The sequence below is a fragment of the Tamandua tetradactyla genome, chromosome 18 (genome assembly GCF_023851605.1).
Source record: "Tamandua tetradactyla isolate mTamTet1 chromosome 18, mTamTet1.pri, whole genome shotgun sequence".
Taxonomy (NCBI): Eukaryota; Metazoa; Chordata; class Mammalia; order Pilosa; family Myrmecophagidae; genus Tamandua; species Tamandua tetradactyla.
In genome coordinates, this window is record NC_135344.1 from 51,419,734 (window position 1) to 51,427,615 (window position 7,882).

General features: G+C 36.5%; 1 pseudogene; it reads right to left on the bottom strand.

Annotated features, from left to right (window-relative positions):
- Window positions 1–6,235: 6,235 nt before the first annotated feature.
- Window positions 6,236–6,893, bottom strand: LOC143662649 (superoxide dismutase [Mn], mitochondrial pseudogene; annotated as a pseudogene).
- Between the last annotated feature and the right edge of the window lie 989 nt (window positions 6,894–7,882).

Genomic DNA, 7,882 nt, shown 5'->3' on the forward strand with positions numbered 1-7,882 from the left:
GATGGGAACAAAGTTTCCGCAGAACTTCCCCTATAGCTACTAGTTAGTTCCTAAATGCAAAGTTATAATATATATGTGTATCTGAATATGTGTGCATGAGTGTGTGTGGAAACTGGAAGACTCTCCACATTAGCTCATTTTTCAATGGTGTGGAACCACCTGGAACTGCTCTCCCTAACAAAATAGTAAACTAAAAGCAGTACTGAATTCCTAGAGGAAATGCTGAAATCAGAACCTCCAACTTTGGACTCCATTGGTTTTGAGATCCAAGTTTCCAAGTTCCCAAAGGAAGCACTTCCACCAGGGGATGCAACAAAGGTTTTATTGAACAGGAAACAGAAACTGTCACCTTGCCACTAGATTTCTCGTACTATAGAACAGCCAAAGGAGGAAGTGGTTATACTCATTGAGGTTATTATTCTAATTACTAAAAGGAAAATAATGTTGGTTCCATACAGTGGGGATAGGAAGGTATATGCTTGAGGCTAGGAGCTTCTCATGAACCCTCTTAAGAATTTTCATATCCAGGGGCAGGCAGGACAATTAAGAACGAGATCATCAAGAATGATGGGTTTGCTCACTCTGCTAGGTAAAGAATCATGACTAGCTAAGGTGGTGGCTGAGGGCAATAGGAACACAGGTTGGGTGGTGGAAGAAGTCAAAAACAATTGCAGTAGCCAGGACCATAGTAGCTATACATATTTTCTTCCTTGATTTTCTGCATATCAATTTGTATGTATTAAATTTTTCCTCTTTCCTTATTACTACTTAATAGCAGGTGTGTTAACAGTGTGGATAACTTATAATTTAGTTTTTAAATTATAAGATAGCAAAAGGGGCTTGTGACTGAGCTAGAAAAGGAATAAACATCACTTATAGAGAGATCTTGTTTCATATGAAATCTGTGCCTCACCTCCTTTGGGAAAAGGATGAGCCTGTCTTCACTTGTCTCAAGGTAGGAGATCATGTTAGGTGGAAGGAGGAGGTTTTCCTTGTCGTCTAGGTGTTTAAACATGGGAAAAGCATAGACTTGCATCACTGCCAAAAAAAGAAAATGAATTTCCCAGTACCGCCCTTGTAGTTCCATGTTGCAATTTGAAGTAAGAGACATTTGTGCAAAATTTGGAAGCTGGAGGAGTAGAAGTTAATATTCCCCAGAGGCAATTGCAGGTAGATGCACCGGCAGATGACAGCTGTAAGAGTCAAAGTGGTTCTGGATGACGATTACCCACTTTGGAGCTGCAGGCTGAGATCACTAGTGATAATTTCCTTACTTTTGTCCCCCTTACCCTTCCAATTATTGTGAGAGCCTCTAATTTCTGGTATTGGATCCTTCAGGTTTGAAAAACTTAAAATTGCTTTTGCTTTTCTAACAAAACCCTGAGTATTACAGTAAGTATTACTTAAAAATTCAAGGCTATATAAGTGTAAACAAATGTGTTCAACCAAACTGAATTACAGTAATTAAGTTTTTAAAATTTGATGGTTCATTTAAATTTCGGGCAATACTGTAAGTGATGTGGACTTCCACTCCTGCTATCCAGGTAAAAATTTAGGGTGTCATATTTCTTCAGTAAAATTTGAATGCAAATAATGTTTATGCTGTTCTTTAATATCAACTAAAATTACAATTCCCAAGATTGCTAATTGACCTTAATACTTAATTGAAATACTCAGTGAATAATTTTTAGTAGCATGGTAAAATTTTTTTTTCTGTTTCCCAAAATGAATTGAAACCATTTTATTTTTAGAAACGTGTTCCAGAAGCATCTTGAGAACAGAAGCACTCTCATTACTATTATGAGCACACATGGAATTAATAGCATCCAACATGACTTTACCAAACACAAGTCATGCCAACCTCATTTCCATTTCCCTTTTTAAGACCAGTACAAGGAAAGTTCACTAGGGACGCTCTACTTTTCCCATTACAGAGCAAGTGAAATATTACCAGTCCAGAAATATTTTGTCATAAAAGTCTGATCACTTCTTAATCCCATGGAGGTAAAGATGTTCTACCTGTGGTGAATGTTCTAAGATATTAGAGTATAAAACAACATAATAGTTTAGTTTATAAAATACTATGCTTTTATAGTATCACATGATGTTACCACAAATATTAGTGGAGATAAAGTTCATGTTCCTTCTGAGTTTTAAGAGCAAAATTTCTACTCCTTATCACTTATTATTCCTTTCCCACACACAAGCAGTAAAAATGAGAAAGCATATAAGATAACTCATGTTTTGAAACATACATACTGCAGGCCTCTTTTAATGATTAATAGATTTTTTAAATAAACACTCAAAACTACATCGTTATCAGAGGAAAATAACTGTTTCTCTAATGACTAATTACACAAAAACTACCCAGGGCTTTATAAGGCTTTTTAGTGTATGAGGTTTGATGCATATCTTAGAGACAGGACATTGGCTTGTGGGATCATTAGGGCATGACTAATAATGAGAAACAATAATTTATAAAACATTCTCTGAAGAGCTTCCTCAAACTCAGTAATTTCACCCTGAAATTAAAACAAAATAAAATAACCTTTAAAAGGTGCTCAAAAGAAACTCAAAGCTCTTTTCAAGATCACAATTTGAGTATTTGTGTTTGCAATAAAGTTTTAATCTCTCAGCATCAAAGTTTATTACACAACAATCAAGCAGCACAGACTGTTTCAAAAATAGTATTAGTTTTGCTCCCTTGTTTCTTTCCAGCACTGATCATTCCAATGCGTTGTGAGCGCATCCAGGACGAGAGCAGGGGACCCTGATTTGGTCACGGAAATCCCTGCTGAAGGAGGATCACTTTTCCTTTATGGAAGAAACTGCAACTTCATTTTCTTCTGTTTCTTTTCTATTATGAAAACAGGGCTAAACAAAATCTTAAAGTCTCATTTTCTCCTGAGTTTTTTTTTTAAGTTTATTAATTAAAAAAATTTAACAAACAAATAAAACATTAACATAGATAATCAGTAAAGCACAATATCATCTCTTAGTTGCATTTTCATAATTTCTTAGAACATTTACATCCATTCAGAAAAAGAAATAAAAAGACAATAGAAAAAGAAATAAAACGAAAACAGAAAAAAAAAGATTATACCTACCATACCCCTTACCCCTCGCTTTCCCTGATCACTAGCATTTCAAACTAAATTTATTTTAACATTTGTTCCCCCTATTAAATTCCACATGTTCTACTTGTTTGTTGACAAGGTAGATAAAAGGAGCATCAGACACAAGGTTTTCACAATCACACAGTCACATTGTGAAAGCTATATCATTATTCAATCATCCTCAAGAAACACAGCTACTGGAACACAGCTCTACATTTTCAGGCAGTTCCCTCCAGCCTCTCCATTACATCTTGAATAACAAGGTGATATCTACTCAATGCGTAAGAATAACCTCCAGGATAACCTCTTGACTCCGTTTGGAATCTCTCAGCCATTGACACTTTGTCTCATTTCACTCTTCCCCCTTTTGGGCGAGAAGGTTTTCTCAATCCCTTGATGCTGAGTTTCAGCTCATTCTAGGGTTTTTCTCAATCCCTTGATGCTGAGTATCAGCTCATTCTAGGATTTCTCTCCCACGTTGCCAGCAAGGTCCACACCCCTGGGAGTCATGTCCCACATAGAGAGGGGGAGGGTGGTGAGATTACTTGTTGTGTTGGCTGGAGAGAGAGGCCACATCTGAGCAACAAAAGAGGCTCTCTTGGGGGTGACTTTTAGGCCAAAATTTTAAGTAGACTTGACCTAACCTTTATGGGGTTAAGTTTCATATGAACAACCCCCAAGAGTGGGGGCTCAGCCTATAGCTTTGGTTGTCCACACTGCTTGTGAGAATATCAAGAATTCAACTTGGGGAAGTTGATTTTCTCCCCGTTCTCACCATTCCCTGAAGGGGGCTTTGCAAATACTTTTCCACTCACTGATCGAATCACTCTGGGATTCATTGGGACATCACTGGACAAACCAACAAAATCTCATGTCCTAACTGAGATTCCAAGTACTTATGGTGTTCAGTCAAACTATCTACATAGGTTATATTAGGAAATGCTCTAGTCAAAATATAAATTTTGTACCAAATAAACATTTTTTGCTTTAGTCTCACACATAAGGTGACATTTTAAAATATTAATTACCATCTATTTTCAGCACCCTGCAGTAATGACATTCCTTTGTTCTTTCTCATGCAAAAACATTTTTAAAATTTGTACATTTATTCTCTATTATTATACACTCTAGGCATTCCTAGATTATACCATCTCAATCTTTAACATCTATCTTTCTTTCTGATTTCATTTATTCAGTTTTTTTTTTAAGTATCTTAGTCTCTTAATATCTATTTGACACGGAGGAAAAAATAAATGGAAATATGCTTCCCCCCATTCTCTCCTCCATTCTCTCAACATGAAGTCAAAGCAAAAATAGAGCCCCAAAGAAATTTCAACATTGAACTTTTTTAGACTCTTAAAGGTAGATAGGAGTCAAAAAGCTTTATATAAATCAGAAGTGCCTGCATATATGTTAGCTTAGTAGATAGAAACCACGACCTAACAGACTACTTATATTCAAAAGCCCATCTTTCAGAAAGGTCCTAGTTTTCTAAATAGTCTGTTTAGACAGAGTTCCCTGCCTTGTTCAGAGAGGTAGGCATGACGCAGATGACGCCCATCTGAGCTTCATGAAAGTCACTATACTGTGGCATATAAAGGCTGAACATCAGAATCTCCAAAGTTTTTCCAATCCATCAGCACACACACAAATGTACAGTTAGTTACCGATACTCTCATCCACACTTTTGACAATGCCAAAAGCTTACTTTCCTAATTGAATTTTAAGAGGGAAAAAAAGTACCTTGAATTTAATATTTTTAAAAACTTCAGTCTTCAACATTGAAACTACTAAGTTACTGCATTTTTCCATGAAAAAAATAGAAAAATAAAATTTGGGGCATAAATGAAAAATAAAAAAATAAATTGGAAAACACCCTTACTAAATAGATTTAAGAGAAACCTTACATGGAAAAACACATAGGAAATATTCCAATTGAAGGGAAAGCCTGTGTGCATAGAGTTGCTCACCAAAGCATTTTTGACAATAAAAAAGTAATTGAGATTGAATGAAATATCCAGTAGTACAGCTCTAAAATAGGTTAGGAAATGTCCAATTGATAAAATATACAGCAATTAAAACTCATTAGAACAATGATTAAACAACATGAGAAAATGCATGACGTTAAACCAAATACAAAAAAGTATCCCTGCTACATTTGATTAATCTCCAGTTCTATTTTCAAAAACTACACAGGAACACAATCTGACATGCTGTCTCGCTGTATGATGAATACACTTTTTCCTTTGCTGAAAAACAAAACAATGTGAAGTTTTTATTGTGGCTGTACATTAAAAATAAAGGAAAATAATTTCTGTTCCTGAGGGAGCCACACAGCTAGCCGTGTCCTGACCAGCCAGTTCCCCTGAGGGGGTGCTCATGAGTAGGACCAAAAGAACGTGTGGAGGGGGGCGAGGGGCAGCTGGCGACCCAGATAAACTATGGTTTAATCAAATGTCATTGATTTCATAAACTAGGCACTAATTCGTTCATTTTGATACTTCTTCTATATATATATATATATTTCTATATCTATGAAGACAAAATGTCACTTGTAAGTCTTTATATTTCTGCCTTCAAACAAATTTAAATACATAACTACCTCTTCATAATAAAAAAGTTCTCAATTAGCAATCAAATTATGTTTTTTAAAATTGATAAAATAGCATTAACAGTGATCATCAATAATTAGAGACCCACTGGGTGAGATCTATCAGAAATCACACAGAGGATTACTTACAAAATAAAAACAAAACATTTTTCAATTGAAAGTTGAATATTTCCATTGGGTTTTACAGTTAAGTAACTGGACAAAAGACTGGACTTCCAATAAATGCAATAAAACAATTATAAAAGCTTTCCTACAGGCTCCCAGAGTATAGGGATGGGATATTTTTATGGCTTTTACGATGACAGTTATAACCTCCTAGGCTATTTATAGGTCTCTAAAAAACAAGTTCATCAAAAGACTCAATATTTTCAAACAGTTGCCCAAACTTTTAAAATATGAGATTATATCACTGAATTCTGTTTGTGAAATATCTCAATAAGCAATACTTAGAAATGCTACAATTTACAAAAATACTCATAAAGAGCTTTACTTGTAAATAGTTAACATTTCATTTCTTGCAAGTAATACATCTTTCAGTTACATTCTCCCAACTGATTACATTCCAAATAGCTTTTAGATAATCAGGTCTGACATTTTTATACTGAAGGTAATAAGCATGCTCCCATACATCGATTCCTAGCAGTGAAATAAGACCCGTTGTTCCTTGTAACGTAGCCTGATGAGACCACGCAGCAATCTGTGAGCGTCCCTCCTCCTTTAACTGAAGCCAAGCCAACCCCAACCTGAACCTTGAACACCAACAGATACAGCTGTCAACTTTTCCTTAAGTTTGTCCAAGGCACTAAAGTCACGCTTGCTGGCTTCCAGCAACTCCCCTTCGGGTTCTCCACCACCATTAGGGCTCAGGTTTGTCCAGAAATTGGTATGACTGATATGGCCTCTGCCACTGAACTTCAGTGCAGGGCTACCTGATGGAACATCACCCTTTGCCAGCGCCTCTTTATACTTCTCCCTAATATTCAAGTTATTCAGGTACGCGGCGTGGCGTTTGCTGTGGGCAGCTCCACCATCTGCGCGTTGATGAGGGGCTCCTGGGCGCCATAATCATATGGCAAGTCGAGGAGGCTGTGCTTTTGCCTGGAACCCCAAATTCCCAAAGCTGGTCCAAGCTTCCTGCTCCTGCTGCACGCCGCTCGGGACCTCATGGGGCTGGAGCCCGGGACGCTCTCGCAGACCCCACGCCCCACGGGAGCTCGGGCCGGGTGCGAGCGCCGCCCCCGGTGTCCCAACTCCTGGTAAAATTCTAAAGAAATAGAAATTCATAGTTAAAGAGACCAAAATACCTATAAATTTGTCAGCAGACAATAGGTATAAACTGTATACTCTCGATTATGTAAACACATTTTTCATCATCACATTCAAATTAAGAGGGTGAACTCAATGTATTAAAATATTGTTTCATGTTTGATTCATAAATGTTTGGTTCTCTTTTTCTGGGCACATTGTAGGATTTACCTTTGTCTGCCCCACTGAACTCAGTTATGACCCAGTGCCTTACTTTGATTGACAAAATGAGAAAACTGATTGTGCCACTTCCTTACAAAAGCATTCAAAGCCAGTCCATAGTTTGGACATTTTTTCCTTTAACTCTGTCGCAGTAGTCCAGGTAGATGGTGCTATATGACCAACCTCCAAACAACCTATGGTGGAAAGTGGCGCAAATGAGAAGTAAACCTTTTTTTAGTTTAAACCACTGAGATTTAGGAGTGGTTTGTTATTCCAGCCTAATCTAGCCTATCCTGACTGATATTCAAAATAAGAATGTCAGAAAAGCTGGGGGAATTTTTTTTTAATTGAGAAAAAGCATTTTTAATTTTCATTTCAAATAGTTTCAAATTTACAGAAAAGTTGCAAGAATAGCACAGAGAACATCTGTGTACCCTTCACTCGGATTTACCAATTGTTAGGATTTTGCCATACTTGTTTTGTCATTCCCCTTCTATATATAATACAAATGTACACATATTTTCTGATCCATTTAAGAATAGGTTGCACACATCATGCCTTCTTACACCATAATTCAGAGTGTATTTCCTAACAAGGAATTATATTTTTAGGTAACCTTAATACAATTAACATCAGGAAATTAAGCATTGATAAAATATTTTCTAATCTATACTGTGTATTCAAATTT